General features: G+C 41.6%; 1 long non-coding RNA gene across 4 annotated transcripts in view; it reads right to left on the bottom strand.

Annotated features, from left to right (window-relative positions):
• The window catches only part of LOC144283368 (uncharacterized), a 28328-nt gene extending 5454 nt beyond the window's left edge, over nucleotides 1-22874 (bottom strand). The window contains exons 1-4 of one of the 4 annotated variants that reach the window (XR_013351916.1): nucleotides 22650-22874; nucleotides 20328-20413; nucleotides 9032-11247; nucleotides 6405-7922 (exon numbers count right to left, since the gene is read on the bottom strand). This is a non-coding gene — a long non-coding RNA (uncharacterized LOC144283368). Of the gene's footprint in view, nucleotides 1-6404; nucleotides 11248-20327; nucleotides 20414-22649 lie in introns of those variants that run through there. The other 3 variants (XR_013351917.1, XR_013351918.1, XR_013351915.1) reach the window with 3 other exon arrangements.
• Between the last annotated feature and the right edge of the window lie 526 nt (nucleotides 22875-23400).

Genomic DNA, 23400 nt, shown 5'->3' with positions numbered 1-23400 from the left:
ATTCTGTATGTTGACAAATTGAACACCAATAAAAAAATAAATTTATTTAAAAAAAAAGAAATGAGGGAGAGGCAGTTTGTGTGTATCCTTGGTCTGTGCTTTAAATTCTAAAAAGTCTTTCAGATCCTCCAAATCTTTCATTAGAATGATCAATTGCTTGGGTTGTTGAGAGTGGAGAGTAGGCTGGGAGCTGAAAATTAAAGAAAAGTTCCCGAGGGCGCCTGTGTGGCTCAGTTGGTTAGACATCTGCCTTCATCTCACGTTATGATCTCAGGGTTTTGGGATGGAGCCCCACTTGCCTGCTGAGCAGGGAGTCTGCTTCTTCCTCTGCCTCTGCCTCCTGCTTGTGCTCTTCCCCTCTCTCTCACCCTCTCACTCTCTCTCAAATAAATAAATAAAATCTTTAAAAAAATAAGAAAGAAAAGTTCCCGAGAAGTTTTAGCATTCCTTTGGAGTTGGAAGGTTGTCTCCTTAGGATATATAACACCCAGATTATCCTCCCCTCCTTCCCCAATTAATGTTGCCAAGGCAGTTATTTTGATAAATATACACCTATATTGATCAGGCCCAGGCCCAGGCCTAATGTTGTCAGTAATACCTACTTCATTTTTCCTCATATTAGAATTTTCTGGTATTAAACCAATTAAAAATATATTTATTTTAGAGAGAGAGAATCTCAAGCAGATTCCCTGATGAGTGAGGATCCCCTCGCAGGGTTCAATCTCACAACCCTGAGATCATGACCTGAGCCAAAATCAAGAGCTGGCCACTTAATAGACTGAGCCACTCAGGTGCCCCAGCCCAATGTTTAACTCAGAATTCTCACCTGTGAATAGACTTGCCCAAGTTGACAGGCTACCAGGTCCTCCAGCTGGAATTTGAACCTACACATTTCTGTGCTCAGCATACAACCTGTTGTTCTGTGTTCCAACCTCCACCCCAGTAGATCTGGAGTCTCTACTCTACAACCAGACTGGAGCTTTCCATGATCACTGCACATGTGTGTTCCTTTGCATATTTCCCTTTTAGTTTTAGGTGATGTTTGTTACTTTAAGAAAAATCCAGTTTCTCTTAGAAGGACCAAGGGGAACCAAACAAAGGAAATTTATGTTCAGCCAAAGCACTGAGGGCATTCTTCTGCAAATACAAAATCCTGTAACTCTGTTTTGGGCATGAAGCAAAGGCTAACTAATGTTATGGAATGTGTGTAGGAAAACCTGCTCTTTACCAGAGAGATAAAAGGACTTTCATCTTTTATAATAGGACTGCCCGAAAGCCAGAGTTCCTGAAGACCCGTTTTAACTATCAGATATTGTGCTAGCCAAGGAAAGTGCCCAGAGAGCTCATGGTAGAAGGAATTTAATACTTTCTGTAGGCTGAGATAGTATAAAATTAAGCAATTTTCATGCTAGATCTGAAAGGATGAGTAGAGATTTTAGGACAGCGATAGGGAAAGACTTTTGAGGTACAGAAAAGAGCGAGTACAAAAGCGTCAATGAGAACAGATGTGGAGTATTTGTAGAGTATTCAGAAATCCTGTGTGATTGTAGCTAATGATAGGTGAGGTCTCAAGCCCAGGAGGCTGGAGTTTGTCCACCAGGCTGTAGAAAACTAACCATGGCTTTTATATCAGGCTCTAGAGTCAATTATGTTCATTAAATGTTTTACTTTGCACCAGGCACTATTTTAAGCCATTTACATGTATTGATCCATTTAATTCTCATAATTGTGTGGGATTGATGCCACTATTTTCTGCATATCTTTATAGTTAAAAAAACTAATGTACAGGGCAACTAAATAATCCACCTCATCTGCAGTTTCACAGTACAAAGTGGCAGAAGCAGAATTTGGACCCCCAGAGGCTAGTCGTGGAGCCATTCACCTTGTATGACTGTGTCCTTCCTTGCTGGCATCAGTGCCCCTCTTGCTTTACCTGCTTTGGGGAACTGGAGGGTGTGTGTATGTTGTGGGGAAAGCACAAAGGACCATGCTGTAGCACCAGAGTGGCTCCAGACTCATCTGAGCCACAGTGAGGGAGGACATGGTCTTCATCCCATTGGGTTCTAAAGTACATCAGCAAAGCAATCCAGGACGGGTGCAATTGGCCAACAGCTAATTTCTTCCAGATAGTTTATTTCCTTCCCTTTGTTTTCTATAAGCCCTCCTGGTGTGCTTGGGAAAATGTTCATGCTGTGGTAAATGGCATTTGTCTAGGAGAGCTTGGGCATTTCCCTCCTGTCATCTCAGATTGCTGTCACACCTCATGTTAATGGCGATCCATAAAGACAGGCTAAGTTTGAAAATGCTGATTGCTAGCCTGCCATATTGGCCATTTTATGGAAAATTGCCAGACAGAGAGGCTCTGGAGGGGCCATGAAGAGTAATTCATGGTTCTACCCAAACACGAACATCTGCTCTGCAGACTGAGAGCTAGTGGGATTCTTCTGGTTTCCCCTCCATGTCTAAGTCAGCACATTGCAGTCTCTAATATTCTACTTCTTCCAAAGTTTCCCTAGGTACTGGAACTTGCAAAGAACTCAGCATATCTTTCCAAAGTCACATCCATGTTTTTCTACCTCTGACTAGACACTATTGTGCCTGTGGGTTGTTATCTGCAGCTTTTCATGTTTTGTGAGGGCAGAGCCTGAGCAGAAACCTGGAGGTGGCTAAGCATTCCCTTCAGGAAAATCCTCCTGGCTGCTATAGCTCACCACGTAAGAATAGCTTTCACACTTTGAAATGATTGAAAAAAAATCAAAAGCATGCAATTTTAGGACATGTGAGAATTATATAACATTCAAATTTCAGTGTCAAGAAATAAAGTTTTAGCGTGCGGCCACATGCTTTCATTTATATATTGTTTATGGCTGCCCCACTGCTGCACTGCTGGTGTTGAGTAGTTGTGACGGAGCCCATGCAGCTCATGGTGCCTCAGATATTTGCTATCTGATGATTTACAGGAAAAAAAAATATGCCAGCCCCTGGCCCAAATCACTATTTTTCTTTTTAAGATGCCAATTCCATACGGCAGATAAAGCTGGGTGCTCAGTCACTTTTTGTTGAACTTTTTTTTGCAGGCTTCGATGGTCTTTCTCTACTCCCAGCGCCACCAGGACTTGCCCTTATGCTTTAGAGACAAGCCCCTGGCTCCCTGTCCGTAATGGGTAGTGGAGTTCGTATACATGTAGATGGCCTCTCCTGCTCTGTGGCTCAGGCACTTGTTGTCTCTGGTCATCCACCTCACGTCAGCTCCCCACTCCCATCGTCCAGCTTCACAGAGACCTAAAGGAAGGCCTCAGAAGGGAAGGGGTGTGGCTGCTCCCTGTCTTCTTTTGGCCTCCTTGTGGTTCCCATCCCCATGACATAATCCTGGCAATGCTTGTTCATCCAGGCGGTGGTGGTTCCAAGCTGCACGTACCGATCCAGTTGTGTCCCTCAGAGACACCAGCAGCAGCTGGCCACTGTCGCATCTTTGGAAGTCCAGAACCCAACCCTGTGGAGCTCCCACTTTGAGTGTGGAGATACCTGCACCAGGCCAGTGGCATCCCCTCCTGGAATGCCTGAGTTTTTGTGCTTGTGTCTCCTCCAACAAACATCTACATTGATCAATTCGGTCTCTTTGGGCTGGTGGCAGCTTCCCAAAGTTCTGACCTCCCAGATACTCTAATGTTTTCCTTTTTCAGTTCATAAGTGTCTCATTAATGATTCTTTTAATCAGATTTTTGCTGTTTAAATAATAGTGAGGCTGTCAGTCTCATCTCTGGATCCTGAATATCAGCATTGGAAAATATAATCAGTCCTTCCACTTCCAAGGCCATCAGCTTGGTATCCGAGGCACCACAGGGCCACTCCATTAACTGTTTTATTTTAGTCTTGTTTACTGTTTCCTCCTTGGCCCCTCAGCCACTAAGCTTGGTGCCTTCTGGAGCTCAAGCTTTTTTTTTTTTTTTTTTTTTTCTTTTTTACATTTCCTTTATCTGTTATTGACTTCTCCTGATGTCATGGCTTTAAATACCAGGTGGAAGCTGATAGCTCCAACATTGTTGTCTCAGATAGGACCTCACCCTCAAGTCCCAGACTCACATCCAGGTCCCTACTTAGATGTGTAGGTGATTGATAGAAACTTGATGTGGCCAACTAGTCTCCTGAGATTTTCCTTAAACCTGTCCCTCCTATCAGAAATGGCTGTAACATTCTCCTTTTGATGGCCTTGTGGGGTGAGACCTACTTAGTAGCAGGAGACCATCTCTGCTCCAGGTTACACCTAAGGCCATATTCTTGTCTTGCCTTTGCCTTCCTCATTCTGTGCCTCTTTTAGGGGTGGTCAGGACTTAGTGGGGTTGCTATTTGAGTGAGGACCATGGAGACGAAAGTCAAGCAGATTACCCTATGTAAGCCAGAGATTTGGGGGCTTCTGCAGAGTGGAAAGGTGCACAGTGGTGACCTGAGTGATTTCACCTTTCCCCAGCTCCTAGACAGGGCAGCTCATTTGCGTAGTTATTGCCACTACTTACCTCAGGATTTCCCTTTATTTATCTGGTCTTTTTAAATTTTTATATATTTATTTTATTTGTTAAAAGATTTACTTATTGGGATGCCTGGGTGGCTCAGTGCTTGAGCATCTGCCTTTGGCTCAGGGAGTGATCCTGGAGTTCCAGGATTGAGTCCCACATCGGGCTCCCTGTGAGGAGCCTCTCTCTCCCTCTGCCTATGTCTCTGGCTTCTCTCTGTGTCTTCCATGAATAAATATATAAAATATTAAAAATAAATAAATAAATAAAAGATTTATTTATTTATCTATTTACTTGGGAGAGAGAGAGAATGGAGGTAGGGGCAGCAGGAGAAGGAGAGAGAATCTTCAAGCAGCCTCTATGCTGAGTGTGGAGCCTGATGCAGGGCTCAATACCAGGACCCTGAGATCATGACTTGAGCTGAAACCAAAAGTCAAGACACTTAACTAATTGAGCCACCCAAGTGCCCCAAATTTATTTATTTATTTATGTATTTATGTATTTATTTATTTATTTAGACTCTAGGCTCAATGTGAGGCTTGAACTCATGACCGTGAGACCAAGAGTCATGATCTACCAACTGATCCAGCCAGCCACACCACTTATCTGATCTTTTTATTTATTTAACCATCTCCTGATATAAAACTATTTCTACTAAAATTGCTGATGTGATTTTGATTTGTTGACTGGATGCTGATGATTCAGTTGAGTGTAGGAATTCAGGTTCTGAATCTGATTGTTCAGAAATGATCTTCCTGTGTACATGTCCTCCACCTGCTACAATGCAATTTCCCTGAGGGCAGACACCATGTTTACATTTCTCTCCCATGTCTCATAGTATTGCTCAAGTACTATTTCATTTAACAGAAATGAAAAAGTGACATGGCTTGAAAAATATATTATGTAAATTAACTGTTCTAACCAAGCATGAGGCTCTCTTGATATGAGTATAGTATGTGCATTCTGTTTGGTTTCTGTGTGTGTGTGTGCGTGTGTGTGTGTGTGTGTGATGTGTGGGTATGTGGTTTGTGTGTATGTTGTATGTGACATGTATATGTGTGGTGTGTATGTGGTTTTTTGTGTAATGTATGTGTGTATATGTTGTTTGTGATGTGGGGGTATGTGATATGTGTGCATGTGTCTGTGGTGTGTGTATGTAGTATGTGTGTATGTTTTATGTGATGTATGTATGTGCGGTGTGTATGTATGGCCTGTATGTGTGTTTTTTTTTGTGTGTATGTAATGTATGTGTGTTGTGTGTTTGCACAGTGTGTGACTCTACCTGCACCAAGGTAAGCATGAAACAGTAGAGGACAGGAGCCACTTTGATTTGGCCCTGAAATTTCTGCTTTCATGATTCACTCCTACTCTACGATGTTTGCAGTAAAATATTGGCTGAAATGGGCAGTAGGAATTGAGATACTATTTCTAAATGCATAATTGAAGTGAAGCATATTGTTTACTGAGACTAATGGGATACTGAGGTGGCTCAGAACGGGGTGTGATTGTGGTGCGTACAGAGGGAGGTAAGCTGGCAAGTAGGAAATGAAGGAGAGCGGGGTTGGTGGCAGGTGCAGCCAATGTAGGGTGAATAATGAAACAATAGACCATGTAATTGGATGATGTGCTATCCTTGCTGCTGTAGAATATTGCTGCAGGCCCAACAATGCACCAGGCTGAACCGGCCTGCTGAGTAAGGAGAACAGGCAGCTGGCAACATGGTGACATTTTAGGGACACTTTTCAAACCTTTTTCTTCTCCCAAAATATGTCTGATATGATCTTACTGTTACTGCTTGTAATGTCTTTCTTGTAATCCTTCTATTTTACATTTAAAAAAGATTATAATCAGAGAGGTATTCTTGATTTGAAATAATGCTAAGAGGTAAATGAATACATTGGTCAAAACTTTTATTTTTTAGCCTAATGCACAGCATGAACCAACTAAAGTCAAAGAAAGACTCATTCAAAAAGTACTGGGGTCTACATTGGACCCCGAATGGAAACACAGATGGGTTTCAGGAGTTCATTGCCTGAGGACTTGAACCTATGCAAGTGCTTTCTTTCTTTATCTCACCTCTCTTTCTCTCCTTAAATGTTTTGTTGTTGTTGTTGTTTTTGTTGTTGTCTCTCCCCTGAACAGCATCCTCCAAGTTTCAAAACAATTTTGGATGATCATGGCCATAAGTAATACCAGCGTTCTATACATTATAGGTTCAGGTACCAGTTAATGAGTTCTGCTCAGTTTCAGTTTCAGAATTCTGAAGAAAGGAGAGAAAGAGGACACTGTTGGATCATGTACACACTCCTGGGTCAACCAGAGTGGCCAGATGGGGTCATGTTGAATAAACAATAGTTTACACACTAGCCATGTGACTAGTGGTGTGGGGTAGTTCCATGGGAGATCCTAGGAAGACAGGCATTAGCTCTCCACTGACATATCAGAACCATCTTGTACATTATGCCGTGAATGGCAATTTGGAAGATGTTCATGGGGGTATCATTCCGTGATGGTTGATAGTAGATCATTTGCTCTGTGATCAGTTGTGGAATGCCTTCCCCGATGGTGATGTTGTGAGCTGCAGAGGGTATTAAGACTTACAAGATGGGAGCTCTCCCTCTAGGAAGCTCGTAATTTGGTGGGGAGACCATGCCAAGCCTAACACTGTCAAACAAGTCAGTCTCTCCTCTGTAAGTCTAGGTTTCCTCATCTGTCACATCCGTGTGGTTGAATGCCATCCCCTGCCTGTCTCACAGAGCTTTTTCTTTTTAATCTCTGAACATGCCCACTCTTAACCTATAACTTATCAGAAATCATTATGCTACCTAAGACATATACTTTTTCTGTGCATGGTGTATATTTCCCATCCATTTACTTAGAACATATCTGTGCCTTTACATATAAAATCTTGGAGAGGGCGATGGTATTCTAGAAGAGCCTCCAAATTTGGAGCTACTAGACCTGCATGCATCGTGACTTGTGAGGCATTGCTAGGACGGTAGCAGTGGAGCCGACACAGTCAACCTGGGGCAGGTGACTGATCACATATGAGTGTTTCTGGAGTGAAAATAAAGTACAAATTGAAATTAGAGAGAAAGGTTTCAGGGCTATACAGGGGCAGGGAGAAGGCATTCAAAAGGCATAATGCAGGAAAGAATAAATCACGGCTCAGGGCAATCCAGAAACGTGCACCAGCTACGCAGCATGGAATCAGTGGAGAACGGAGAGGGGACAGAAGCAAGGGGCATGCAAATACAAGGGCCCTGAAGATTATCGCAGGAAAGTCATGTGCTCCTTCAACTGTGGTTTATCTCTGCCTATTTCATGTTTGAATAACTCCAAGCTTTCTGGCCTGAGGCAGAATCCTCTGTTTGGGGAGTTGTCCATGCAGAGGTGCTTTCAAGAATAGGTCTAAAGAAATAAAGAAATGAGTTATTGGCATGAGATATGGCTATTGAGTGTTTTATTCACTCCCAAGCCAACACTTACAGAACATGGAGGGAAAATATTGCATAAAGAAGAATATAAGGTCCACAGTCACTCACACCAAGGATTGAGCACACTCATGTGTTCTCCCCATGAATGAATGAATTCATTCATTTGAGATATGACATTGTGCACCTAGCACAGTTCAGTCCTTGCTAGGTTCTGTGGATATACAGCCCCACTGGACAGACATGAACTCTGTCCTGCGAGGATCCGGGGATTACAAGGTGGGCATCAAGTAAAGGATCTCAAATGCATGAAAACAGATGTGGCATGCAGCAACACCAGGTTCAGGACGGCTGTGATTGGGGAAAACAAAGCAATTTGTTTGGGTGAGAGATTTATTAAACCATTTATGTGTTGTGCAGATATGAAACGGGCCCTCATGATCCCACTTCCTGATATTCATGCCTGTGCTTAATCCCCTCCCGAGAAGTGAGTCTTGTGACTTGCATCTAACCAATAGAATGTACAAAGATGACAAGGCATGGCACATAGGACATGTCATATTATAGAAGACTCTGACTTAGCAGAATCTCTGGAGACTTCTCTTCGTGGACAAGCAGAAGACAGCTGTCAGGAGTCCAACAGCTGCCAACAATCTGAGTGACCATGAAGGCAGTTCCCTCCACAGCTGAGCCTCTGATGAGTATCCATCCCTAAATGATACTTCAGGGGACCCAAAGCAGAGGACTCCACTAGCCCTGCCTAGACTCCTAAGTTATTTTAACCTGCAATGTGTATGAGAATCTATACTACAACTATAGAAAACAGATACATAAAAGTAAATCTAACTCTGTTCTAGGCCCTGTTCTAGGGCCCAAGACCCAGAACTCCTGAATCCGTAGCCACCTTGCCCAGTCCTGCTTGTGGCCGGCCACCACAGTCATTGGGTGGGACCATTTGCCTACAAACGCAATGATAGAACCACAGGAGAAGCCCCTGTGGTTTTCCAGTAACTCAGAGAAGATAGCTTCAATCCTCCTCTGGGGGGTTCGGGCAGGCTTATGCTGTAGAGAACACATGAACCAAACCTTCCAGAGTAAGGAAATGTTGATCCTCAGACTCCAGGATAGGGAGAGCACCCAGCAGACAGCAGGGCATGTGCAAAGGCTGCGACTATCCATGTCATCTCGACTTCATCACCTTCTTCAGGCAAAAAGAAACCCTAGTGATCTCTGAGAAGAAAGAGAAAATGCAGACCTCTCTTGATTGAATGGCTGTGTGTATTAAAAACAAATAGAAACTACTTGATTATTTTCCATTCCAGTCTTTCCCCTCCCTGAGTTACACACCTTTTGCCAATTTATGACGGTGTCGGCAGAGTTATTATCTAGCTAAAATTACCACCACCCACAATGGGAATTTCTGCTGTTATAAAACAAAAGCAAATGCCAAAAGGGGGGAAAAGAGCTTGCGTGAGGAAAGGCCTTTTGCATCTCTTTCCTGGCAATGTTCTTTTTATGCTAATATCTCATAGTTTCCTACCTTAATGGCCCCATTAACTGCCATGAGAGTATTTGCAAGAGAAAAGTGGTACCTGGAGATGAAGATGTAAAGTTACCAAGTGCATTTTGAGGAACAGAGACAATTTCTCAGTAAAGGAGTTAATGTTCCAAAGAAAGCTTTGTTTATTCGACAGACTTTATGACTGTGCTGTTTTCTTCACTCAGCACCTTAATTCTCAGCCACCATAAGGCTGTCCAGATGTTTAAAATAAAAAGCCCATTTGGGTATTATCAGAGATTACTGGGAAGAGATAGGCAGACATGATGTTTAGCTATGCAACATAAATTCCCCGAGCATGTGCCATCCACCACACTCTATATTCTCGCCCTGCTGAAAGACTGAACTGGTAAATCATAAAAACAAGACACGGGGCCCCGAGCACAATTTACCTGCAGCCAGCTGCTGTCTCTGGAAAGAAGGGGTGGAGGTGGAGATGGAGAGCAGAGCGGCATGCCTCCCCTCCCCTCCCTGGAGGCCTGAAGCACAGGCTTTCCCCTCCATCTCTTTGAGAATCTCATTCCTGTTCCTCACCTTCCTTCTGGCTTCACATCAGCCTCCTCGGAAGCATGTTCTGTTCCAATCCACCTTGTCAGTCTGTCCATATTTTGCTAGCTGACTTTTCTTCTTCTAAGGCCTTGATTTATTTCATCCTATTGCCCACTGGGCCTGTCCTGTTTACCTCTGCCAGCTAACATTTCAATTACCCTTCAGGGTCCTCCCCAGACCTCCCCCTTCCTGAAGCCCTTGGGCATCAGACCAGCCCCAAGCGAATCTCTCATGCTCCATAGTCCAAGTCCCCTGCCAGGTGCTTATATGCTGCTTCTTTGGGTATGGACATCCCTACTTAACTCTTCTACAAGATTAAAAGTCTTGAGAATAAGATGCTTGTGTTTTATTTTGTGTGGTCCCCATCAGGATAGCAACCATCCTTTATACATATGCCTAGCACAGTGTCTGCCTTGGAGTCCAGGCAAATATTTGCCAGATCAGTGAATTTACACAACATTTGCTATACTGTAATCATGAGGTGAGTGCTGTTGGTTTTGTTTTCTGCTTAAAAGCATAGAAACCAGTACATGTAAGTGTTTTCCTTAAAGTCATACAAGTAGGGGACAGGAGAGTAGGGATTTGAGTCCAAGGCGTGGCCCCATGAACATTGCTTGGTAGGACCTTCCTGGACCTAGCACAGAGCCAATTGCACAGCTCTGCAAATTAATGAATAATGTAAGCATGAGTGAATGCATACATGAAAACTTTATGTCCACCCATCTGGGGTGGTATAGCATGCCATCAGTGATTCCACCACTCCCTGGATAATTTGCTCTTGTTGACAAGTAAACGTTCCCACTGACCATACCCCTTGTTCGGGTTCTAGCTTTATTATTGTCTGGGGCAAGTCACTTTGGGTCTTCATTTTACCAAATAGTAAAATAGGGGCACCCTCCTGTTTATGTGATGATGAATGCACATTGATGCCAATGATAATACCATACCAGTGACGTGGAACATGCCAGGAAGATGTCAAGAGAGGAAAATAAGAGAGAGAGAGAGATAGAAAGAGAGAGAGAGAGAGAGTGACATGCTCTTGATGTTCATTGAAGAGACACATTATTTCTTGTCAGAGCAGAACAGCAGGACTGATTATTAATTATGAGATGATCTCTGGAAAGACTTGGAGATGAGTTTGTTCTCCTTGATTCTTGGTTAACTTCTTCATGAAGTTGGCTGCTCACTCTCCTGCCTGATGAACAGAGATCTGTTTGTTTGTTTTTTTTTTTTTTTTGGCTTTTTATTTTTTTATTTTTTTATTTTTTTAGATTTTTATGATACTAAATTTATTTTTTTTTATTATTTTTTTTTATTGGTGTTCAATTTACTAACATACAGAATAACACCCAGTGCCCGTCACCCATTCACTCCCACCCCCCGCTCTCCTCCCCTTCTACCACCCCTAGTTCGTTTCCCAGAGTTAGCAGTCTTTATGTTCTGTCTCCCTTTCTGATATTTCCCACACATTTCTTCTCCCTTCCCTTATTTTCCCTTTCACTATTATTTATATTCCCCAAATGAATGAGAACATATAATGTTTGTCCTTCTCCGACTGACTTACTTCACTCAGCATAATACCCTCCAGTTCCATCCACGTTGAAGCAAATGGTGGGTATTTGTCATTTCTAATAGCTGAGTAATATTCCATTGTATACATAAACCACATCTTCTTTATCCATTCATCTTTCGTTGGACACCGAGGCTCCTTCCACAGTTTGGCTATCGTGGCCATTGCTGCTAGAAACATCGGGGTGCAGGTGTCCCGGCGTTTCATTGCATTTGTATCTTTGGGGTAAATCCCCAACAGTGCAATTGCTGGGTCGTAGGGCAGGTATATTTTTAACTGTTTGAGGAACCTCCACACAGTTTTTGGGAGTGGCTGCACCAGTTCACATTCCCACCAACAGTGTAAGAGGGTTCCCTTTTCTCCACATCCTCTCCAACATTTGTTGTTTCCTGCCTTGTTAATTTTTCCCATTCTCACTGGTGTGAGGTGGTATCTCCTTGTGGTTTTGATTTGTATTTCCCTGATGGCAAGTGATGCAGAGCATTTTCTCATGTGCATGTTGGCCATGTCTATGTCTTCTTCTGTGAGATTTCTGTTCATGTCTTTTGCCCATTTCATGATTGGATTGTTTGTTTCTTTGGTGTTGAGTTTAATAAGTTCTTTATAGATCTTGGAAACTAGCCCTTTATCTGATATGTCATTTGCAAATATCTTCTCCCATTCTGTAGGTTGTCTTTGAGTTTTGTTGACTGTATCCTTTGCTGTGCAAAAGCTTCTTATCTTGATGAAGTCCCAATAGTTCATTTTTGCTTTTGTTTCTTTTGCCTTCGTGGATGTATCTTGCAAGAAGTTACTATGGCCGAGTTCAAAAAGGGTGTTGCCTGTGTTCTTCTCTAGGATTTTGATGGAATCTTGTCTCACATTCCCTATCAAAATACCATGGACTTTCTTCAGAGAGTTAGAACAAATTATTTTAAGATTTGTGTGGAATCAGAAAAGACCCCGAATAGCCAGGGGAATTTTAAAAAAGAAAACCATATCTGGGGGCATCACAATGCCAGATTTCAGGTTGTACTACAAAGCTGTGGTCATCAAGACAGTGTGGTACTGGCACAAAAACAGACACATAGATCAGTGGAACAGAATAGAGAATCCAGAAGTGGACCCTGAACTTTATGGGCAACTAATATTCGATAAAGGAGGAAAGACTATCCATTGGAAGAAAGACAGTCTCTTCAATAAATGGTGCTGGGAAAATTGGACATCCACATGCAGAAGAATGAAACTAGACCACTCTCTTTCACCATACACAAAGATAAACTCAAAATGGATGAAAGATCTGTTTGAATACTGGGAAAGAATGGTTCTAGAAATAAAAATAAATTTCAAATAAGTTGTCTAATAAAACAGGGTTCTGGCCGAGGACTACTTCTAACTAGCTCTGTGACTTCTTAATCTCAGAGCAACATCTCTTCCAGCAACAAAAAGTTATCCTTCCATCACTAATATTCCATGTGTGTAGACGTAGACCCTCACAATGAGCATTTCTGGGGACTCCTCTACTGCTACTTCTTCATAAACAGATGGCCAATAATGGGAATGTTCCTGTCCCTTACCTGTAATTTCTAATTATACAGCATAAATACAAATTTAGCTTTAATTCAATTAAGTGGTAATGAGGTGAGGAAATAATACTTGAACATATTACTGCAGTTCGGGTTGGTAAGCAATGGACAATAATATTTGTGTTCCATTAGATTCTATGTGGTATTTTCAAAATCTTTAAAAATGCCCTCAAAACACTCTGGTTGTAATAGCCTATTAGAAGCAGAGACAAGTACTCAGAGGAAAGCAAATATATACATTTTGGAGGGAACTGAATTTAAGTCACTGTAGCAATTTTTTGAGTCTCTATTAAGAATAAGGTACCAAAGTATATTTTAGTTTTTAGTATATTATATATAATATTGCATAGGATATAAGATATATATGTTATATATATATATATATATATATATATATATATACATATATTCCAAGATCTTCACAGCACATGTTTTCTGTGTGTATATATTTACTTATAAGATATATTATATATATATGTGTGTGTGTGTGTGTGTGTGTGTATACATATCTCCAATCAGTTAAATAGAGGCATCCTCCATGGTTATGGTGCCCATGAGTGATGAACCTGTTTCTCACTTTTCTGAGGCTCATTTTCTTCATTTACAAAATAAATACAATAAAATCTACCTTTTAGTATATTTGCCTCCTTTGTATCATGAGCAAGTATCCAATTCCAGTTTGCTGCGACAGGCTTTGGGGCACCTAGAAAACCCCAGGACACAGCTTTGACTGACTCAGTACTGGGTGAGTGTCTACCTTTGACCCCGTGACAGGGGTCTGAATGGAGCCATGTGGCAGGGAGGCTGACCCTTCCAGGAGTGTATGTGTTGCCAGTTGAGTTGGAACAAACATTGGATTTGTCTGGGAAGCTTACCAGGCACAGTCATTACAACCTCCATTAAATACTTAGAGTTTAGGCAGATGGTGTGATCATGTATTACTTACCTTTTAGTCAGTGCCCAGCCAAGCACCATGCCCTGTGCCTTGTACAGATGTATGAAAAGAGTAAGAGGTATTGGAGCTGTGAGTATGTGGAGAAAAGACCATGTAAGGGTACAGTGAGGAAGCAGCCACCTGCAAGCCAAGGAGGAGATCTCAGGAGAACCAAACTGCCGACACCTTGATCTTAGACTTCTGGTCTGCAGAACTATAAACAGATAATTTTTTGTTGTGGAAGCCACACAATCTGTGGTATTTTGTTATAGCAGTCTTAGCAAGATCAGATGTTGGGCACAGCCCTTTTGGGTAGGGCTAAATATATTTTATTAACAGAATCTGATCAGGTTAAAAGAGATAGGAAAGAAAAACATCAGGCTAAGATAGAAAAGCTTGATTAATGACTCAATTTAAACAGAAGCAAAAATAGCAAAGATAGATATCTAAAATATGATACATTATATATTAATTTATCCAAGGAATCATCACTGAGCCCCTATACCTAAAGTGATAGGTGAGTAAACCCCCCATGGAATGGTGTAGACCACAGATACAACTGCCAGACTTTGTGACTGTTCCTCCCACTGGCCTTCTGGGGGTCCCAGTCGAGACTGAAGGTGCTCCTTCATATCCACATCTCACAGGGCATCAGTGCCCATATGGGCCAGACAGCCCACATCCTCCCCTCTGACACTCTGTACCTGAATCTCCTCTTGTCTTTGCTCCCAGACTCATTCTATACTGTTTACCTTTCTACCTGATTTAATTTCCTAACCTAGGAGAGTGTAAACTTATGAAATCATAGGAAAAATGTGTTTTTCATTACTGTTATATTCCTTTTGTATTGGACAATGCTTGGAACATAGTAGACTTTCGGTGCACATTTATTGAAGGGGTGAGAGAGAGAGAGAGAGGGAAAGAGGGAGAGAAGGAGGAAGAAAGCCTCTGTCCTGTAGATGAAAACACTTGGGAACAGACTCCCTTCCAGAACAGACAGCAGATAAGTGGTTTTTCTTTTGGTGTTTTGTTTATATAGAGTGTCTTGGACATTTGAGACAGGAAATATTTAGACAACTTACATTGACCTATTAGCTCAGGAAAAATGATGGGAATGTCTCCGCTTGATGCTTGGTTATTACCACAGATCCTTCCTCTTGCCCAGGACTCCTCCAGACCATGGCACACCACGAGGTGGGGAAGTCACACCTGGCTCCACCAGTGTGACTCTCACCTAGCTCCATCTTTCTCCCCATGCCCAGCATGTTGTCTCAGAGTCCCTGTTCTTCTGTAGTTGTACTTGTGAAACATCTTGCTTCTTCTGTTTTGCCATCCCCCTTTGTTGTCCCCCTTTGCTTATGTGAATTATCTAAGTGCCAACTCTTTGTTTCTCTATTTTTTGCCAGTGTGAGGCAACACCATACAAAAGTCCAGGGTGGACATGTTCATAGATTTAGCACATGAGCCCAGCCATGTCCTAGATGCTGGGATATGGAGTGGTCCAGGCAGTAGGATCTCCAACCTCATGTTGCCCCCAGTTTCTGTATTCTTCACCCAGGTGGAGTGTCTTGGGAATGTTCTCTTTTTGTATAACATCAGGCTTTAAAAAATGAATCTAAGTAGGCAGTTCACTGCCTTATGAAGTTAGCTCCATTAGCTATTAGTCTCGCCATATGTCAAGACAGAAGGATTGTTTGTACAGGATTGCTATTGAGTTTGCTGTCACTGGAATAAATCACTATTGACCTTTCCACTTTTAAGAGTTTAATGAACTTAGGAATGGAAATTACCCACAGAAGTAACAACTGTAACCTTGGCTTCTATAATTAAAGCCCATTGTCATTAATGTTCACTCTTTGACATGCCAGGGGTCACTGCTATTAATACTAATGAATCAGACCAAGGTAGAAAAACTGGTGGCAGAAAATCTAACTGGCTCCACTTCGAAGTCAAACAACAAACTAAATGAAAATTCTTTGTAGATAGGTAATAGAGGGAGACAGAATGACATGGAACCACTATAGACTTGTGGGCAGTGAACTAACTAGTATTCATCATTCAACTGTAGTTTTTTTAGGCACTGTATATGCTTCGTATAATCTACCTTCATCATTATTATATATCTGTGAGTGAACAGTCGATATCTCTATGTCAAAGATGAGGAGACTGGGAGAAGATATTTGCAAATGTCATATCAGATAAAGGGTTAGTATCCACAATCTTGTCAAACTCAACACCCAAAAAACAAAAATCCAGGCAAGAATTAGGCAGAAGACATGAACAGACATTTCTCCAAAGAAGACATACAAATGGCCAACAGACATGTGAAAAAATGCTCCACATCACTCGACGTCAGGGAAATACAAATCAAAACCAGGATGATATACCGCCTCACCTTGGTCAGAATGGCTAAAGTTACTAACTCAGGAAACAACAGTTGCTGGTGAGGATGAGGAGAAAGGTGGACCTTCTTACACTGCTGGTGGGAATGCAAGCTAGGGCAGCCACTTTGGAAAACAGTGTGGAAATTTCTCAAAAAGTTAAAAATAGAGCTATGATCTAGCAATTGCACTACTAAGTATTTATCCAAAGGATACAAATATAATGATTCAAAGGAGCACATGCATCCCAATGTTTATAGAAGCAATGCCTACAATAATCAAGTTATGGAAAAAGCCCAGATTGTCCACTGACAGATGAATAGATAGAGATGATGTGGTGTACATATATATATGAGTAGTATTCCATTATATATATAATGGGATATGGAGTGGTCCAGGCAGCAAGATCTCCAACCTCATGTTGACCCTAGATTCTGTCTTCTTTGCCCATTATATGTAATGGAATATTACTCAGTGATCAAAAAGAATAAAATCTTACCATTTGCAATGATGTAGATGGTGAGAGTGTATGATGCTAAGTGAAATTAGAGAATGACAAGTACTATATGATTTCACTCATGTGGAATTTAAGAAATAAAACAAACTTGTATGGGGGCAGATAAATGAGAAAACAGCAAACCATAAAACAGGCTCTTAACTATGGAAAACGAACTGAAGGTCACTGGAGGGGAGGTCAGTGGAGGATGGACTAGATGGGGATGGGCATTAAGGAGGGCACTTGTGATGAGCACTGGGTGTTGTATGTAAGTGATGAATCACTAAATTCTACACCTGTAACTAATACTATATGGTATGTCAACACCAACTGGAATTTAAATAAAAACTTGAAACTACAAAAAAAAATACAGGTTAGACAGACTGGGGGATCAACATAAGCTTGAACAAGGCATGAAATAATACAATAAGCTAAAATGACAAAAGTGAAACATGGGCCACATGCGGTTAGTGTATGGGCATTTTTCTGTTTCCTGTCGGACAATGCTGAGGATCTGAATATCCCTGAGAGTGACTCTCTTCATGGTCCCAAAGAGCTGTGGAAATCTTTCATCTTCCTAGCAGAAATCTCTTAGTGGATCAAACTGGTCACCCTAGATCAGTCTCTGTGTCCAAGGCAGATGAACATGATAATTGGCTAAGGTATGTCACGTGTTCTGCCTCTGGAACCAGAGATAGCTAATTTACCTAGAATCATGGGGATCCCAAGATGGAAGTCAGGGGCATTTGGGGTTGAGGAAGTCAGAAGTCATTCTGAAGCAACAGCTAAGTCCTATCTATTCAAATACAAATATTCTTTGTAATCTGCATGTATTAGCAATACTGTCCCTTGCTGGTTTTGTTTGCTGTTACCTCTGTTGCTATTATCGATATGATTCAGTTACAATGTTTCATCTTACAAGTTATTGAATAGGGACGCCTGGGTGGCTCAGCGGCAGTGGCGTGATCCTGTAGTCCTGGGATCAAGTTCTGCATCGGGCTACCCACAGGGAGCTTGCTCCTCCCTCTGCCTGCGTCTCTGCCACTCTCTCTATGTCTCTCATGAACAAATAAATAAAATTAAAAAAAACAAGTTATTGAATAGATGCTCAGGGAAGTTCAGTGACTTGTCTCTGTTCACACTGCCTGTTTTTTTTGAATATTTTAAACATTTTTGCCAATATAACATGAAAAAAAAATTTTGTGTGCACTGACCATATGCTAGGAACTGTGCTAGGCATTGATGTCACAGTAAATTGGACTTATTCTTTTTTCCTTTTTGGGTTAAAAATCACCAATGACATTGTTTACTTTAAAATTTGAAAGGAAGGGCAGGGTCTAGTTGCACAAGGTCCCCTGCCTAGCCTGCAAGGGCAATTACTAGATTTTATCCAGGTTTTCCTAAAAGTAAAACACAAGGAAACAAATAGAAACATTTAATTTGTAGGACTGTGACAGATGGTGTTTTTCTAAAAATGGTTTTATTATGTCCCATCTTGCCTGCTTTTCCACACTGTGGCCTGTTGTCTCTCTCAAAAGTGGGGTTCTCTGTATCTACTGCTTGAAATCTAGCCCTGTAAGTGCTCTGGCCAATATAACATTATGGAAGGGATGCTGTGTTGATTCTAGGGACATTTCTTGCCTGGGCCTGGCAAATTCTGCTTTTCACTTGGAAGCCAGCCACAGTGGTGATGTTTTCTATCCAAGAATTTGTGTGAATGAATAACGACATGTATGCACCATTATAGCATCATAGGAGAGTTTCAATTATAAAAGTTCTCTGTGTCCAACTTGTAAACCACTGATCCTATTGCTCCATAGTTTTGCTTTCTCCAGAATGCCACATCATTGGGATTGTTGCCCTTTGAGAAAGGCTTCTTTCACTCAGCTGTATGCATTTAAGGTGAGGCCATGTCTTGTTATGCATTGATAGCTCATTCTTTTTTTTTTTTTAGAGGTGAATAATATTCCATTGCCTGGGCACACCACAGTTTGTTTAACTACTCACCTACTGAAGGGCATCTTGACTGCTTCCAAGTATTGGTAATTATGACTAAAACTGCTGTCAACATCTGTGTGTAGACTTTTGCATGGATCTATGTGTTCAACTCATTTGGGTAAATATCAAGAAGCTTAGTTTCTGGATCATATGGTAAGAGGATATTGAGTTTTGTAAGCAATTACCACTCTGTCCTCCAAAGTGGCTGCACCATTCTGCATCCCCACAAGCGCTGAACGAAGAGTTCCTGTTCCATCAGGAATACATCCTTATGCATATTTAGTGTTGTTGGTGTTTTGGATTTTAGCCATTCCAGGAGGTGTGTAGTGGTATCTCTTTGGTATTTTAACAGTTCCCCATTTTTTTAAAAAAGATTTTATTTATTTTTTTGAGATTGAGTGAGCGAACGAAGGAGAGAGAGGGAGAGAGAGAGAGCGATAGCAATAGTGGAGGGGCAGAGGGAGAAACAGACTCCTCGCTGGCTTGATCTCAGGACCATGAGATCATGACCTGAGCTAAAAGCAGATGCTTAACCAATTGAGCCGCCCAGGTTCCCTCAGTCTCCCATTCTTAAACTGGAGACAAAAATTGTTCTTATCTCAAAGTTTTTATAGGAATATTAAAGCAGAAAAATCACACAAATCACTTAGAAGAGTACTTGACATTTGGTAATTGTTTCACGAATGTTAGTATAGACGACGTCTTACATGGAAATTTCCTAACTCTCTCTGTGCTCACAAGTCCTAATCCCTCAGGATCTGACTCTGTCCCCTTTCACCTTCACCCCCTGGCAATGTTTGTAGCTTTTATTACTATCAGGCTTCTCCTGCGTTTGCTGAAGCTCTCCCCTCTGCATAGAATGCCTCTTCTTCTCTTTCCTTTGCTAACTGTTGTTTCTATGTCCCAACAAAGTAAACTCTCCTCACAGAAGCCTTGACTGCCTCTTGCTCTCTGGGCTTTGGTAGGAGCCTACCTCTGCACCCCTGAGCTGTCCTCTTACTATTACTATCACTATGAATCTGCACCACAAATGCCTAGCTACCTGTCCTCATTTTCCCTTTATAGCAGGGAAGCATCAGCAGAAGACAGGAGCTCTTCTTGTGTACCTTCCCATCTGCTGCATTTTCTAAAGCTTCTGGTACACTGTAGGTGCCAAGTGATACTTGAAATATTCAGGCGTGTGTTCAGGAAGGATGAGGGGAAAGGAGGAGGAAAGTGAGGAAGAATAATAAGAATAAAGGAGAAAAAGAACACAAAACAAATTTACAAATAAAGAAATGAGAAGACATAAAGAAGAAAAAATATCTCTGGAGAAATGGGGATCATCTTACCAGCAGCAGGTGCTCTTGAAGTGATGGAATGTCATTGTCAGAGTATATTAAGCGATGAAGAGGAAGAAGGGCAGTCTCCTGCATGCCTGAAGAATGTGAGGTGTTATTGAAAATCTGGCAGTCATGGAGACTAGAGATAATTTCTTCCCCTTTCCCAAGAGCCCACAGACTCTATGAGAAACCAAACTAAAAGGCATGGTTTTTGTTTCATTTGGTTCAGGCTGCTCTAACAGGATATCTTTGACTGGGTGGCTGATAAACAATAGAATTTTTTTTTCCTCTGGAGGCTAGGAAGTTCAAGATTATGCCATGGGCAGATCCAGAGTCTGGGGACAGTTGGCTATTGATGCTGTGTCCTCATATGGCAATAGGCAAACGAGTTCTCTGAGGTCTCTTAATAGGGGTACTAATCCCATTGATGAGGGCTCCACCCAAAGACTCCATCTCCAAATCCCAACACACTGGGGGTCAGTTTTTAACATATGAAACTGGAGGGGGGGCACAGACATTTAGTCTATAGCAGCTTTGATGGAGCATTATATGTAATATGGCAAAATTTCAGCATTATAGAAGTGTGGAGGCAGAAACTAAAAGGAGGGTATTTCATCGAACACAGAGTAGTAATGGGGGTGCCTTCAGATTAGGGTTAACTGACTTGTTAACCTTGAGAGACTGGAGAGGAGTTAAATAAGTAAAAAACAGGGTATAGTGACCAGTGGGAGAAGGAAACAGTGGAGAGAATATGTAGTAAAGTGACTTTTAATGGGAACATGGAGAGGCCTGCATGACTGAAGGGAGGTCTAGCCAGACCACAAACATGTCTTGCCAAAGGGACCTTGTCTTGAAGTGAAGGGGAGTCATTAAATTTGGATGGAAGATGGTGTTATAGGGTTTATGTTTGAGGAAAACCTACTCCAATAATATTTTGAGGGACAGAATTAAGAGGATAGATTATTGGGAACCATTTATGAGGCTTTGAGCAAACAGATAGGGAATGGTGAGGCCTATGACAGTGAGATGGGGTGAATAAGACCAATAGCTGACACATAGAGAACTTAGATTTTTTTTAATTTAAATTCAATTTGCCAACTGTACAGTACATCATTAGTTTCAGATATAGAGTTCAGTGATTCATCAGTTGTGTATTACTCTCAGTGCTCATCACATCTCATGCCCTCCTTAATGCCCATCACCCAGTTACCCCATCCCCCCACCCACCCTCCCTCCAGCAATCCTGTTTGTTTCATAAAGTTAAGAGTCTCTCATGGTTTGTCTCCCTTTTTGATTTCTTCCCATTCAGTTTTCCCTCCCTTCCCCTATGATCCTCTGCACTGCTTCTTACATTCCACATATGAGTGAAATAATATGATAATTGTCTTCTCCAATTGACTTATTTTGCTTATCATAATACCCTCCAGTTCCATCCATATCCATGCAAATGTCTAATATTTCATCCTTTCTGGTGGGTAATATTCCATTGTATATATAGACCACATCTTCTTTATCCAATCATCTGTGGGTGGACATCTAGGCTGGTTCCACAGTTTGGCTCTTGTGGACATTGCTGCTATAAACACTGGGGTGCAGGTGCCCCTTCAGATCACTACATTTGTATCTTTGGAGTAAAATACCTAGTAGTGAATTGCTGGGTCATAGCTTCTTTTAAACAACACGAAAAACACATTCTGAAATAATTTTGCCTGATTATGGCTGCTGCAATCAGAACACAGTGAGTCCTCACACAAGGTCCCTGATCTATAATATCTCACATAAGGCATCTTAAGTAGGAAGAATGAAGTTCATACCAGTGTCGCCCAGCGGGGAGGGCTGCACACTGTAGATCCCATGAACTGTATATTGACTGTTACAGCATTTCAGAGCATGGGCTTGGAATCAGGCCTCCTCATGCTTCTACCTCCTAACACCATAGACTCAAGAAAGGTCCTTAGCTTCATTTGTGTCACCATAAAGTGAAGATGACAATACCGTCTACTTCATAATACTCTTGTGAGGACTAAATAATTTACCATATGTAAGGCATTTAGCACAATGCCTCACAGATGGTAAATATTCTATAAATGTTAGCTATTTTTATAATAAATGGATGAATTGATGAATTAATAATTCTGGCAAGAGCTGGAAACATGTAGCAAAGCATCCATGTTATGGAATATCTTGAGATAAATTTGAAGAGTTGAGGTCATCGGGATGAGGTAGATCCATAAGCCCCTTGGGGTAAATTGCCCAGAATAGATGCAGAGTGTCTGAGCAGTGATTGTTCAAGGGGTCTCAGTGATATTGGAAATGATCATTAGCATATACCTGCACCTGAAGGGTAGCTTCCTTCCAAATGCAGAGGTACAAATCACTGGTTTTTGAAGATGACACACGGAAGTTAACTTGTCTACATTTTGTGGATTTTGAGGAGATTTGCGTGTCATATAAGAAGAAGCAGGCTGTGGGTGTTCAGTGAGCTGAATAAGGAGACGTTCAGAGTATGTTCTTCAGGAAAGGTTTGGCTCAGAGTCTTGAGCTTGGAGCAGTGGAACTGGGGAACCCCAGCATTATGTCATCACAAATACAGATATCCCACCTTGATAACAAATGGGGGCTGAATTCTCCAGAGAATGTTTGCTGGTGACCTTCTTTCACTGCTGACAAAGTTTGACTTTATCCAGCACACGTTTCTGAGCATCTCCTATGGAGCAGCTCGTGTGCTAGGTTAGGTTACAACTTAAATGAGTTATATGATTTCTGTTCTCTGGAAACTCATAACTCAGCAGTGCAGGCAAAATCAAATTCAGCCAGCTTTAATGCGTGGGAGAAGTTCCTGAAAGAAGTGTAAATACACACTAGGGAAGAAGAAGGAAGAAGTCTGCAGTCCATTTGACAAAAGGGGTTTACAAGTTTTAAAACTCTGTTGCTGAGGGTCTGGCTGTGATTCATTTCACATGCTGCTGGTGGCACTAGAAATGGACAGATGTCAGAGAGCACTTTGGTAACATGGATCACGAGATTCAAATGTCCATGCACTTTGACCCTGGCAATTCTCCTAAGCACTGCTATGGTATGT

The sequence above is a fragment of the Canis aureus genome, chromosome 14 (genome assembly GCF_053574225.1).
Source record: "Canis aureus isolate CA01 chromosome 14, VMU_Caureus_v.1.0, whole genome shotgun sequence".
NCBI classification, from domain to species: Eukaryota; Metazoa; Chordata; class Mammalia; order Carnivora; family Canidae; genus Canis; species Canis aureus.
This window is presented reverse-complemented; position numbering and strand designations above follow the sequence as displayed.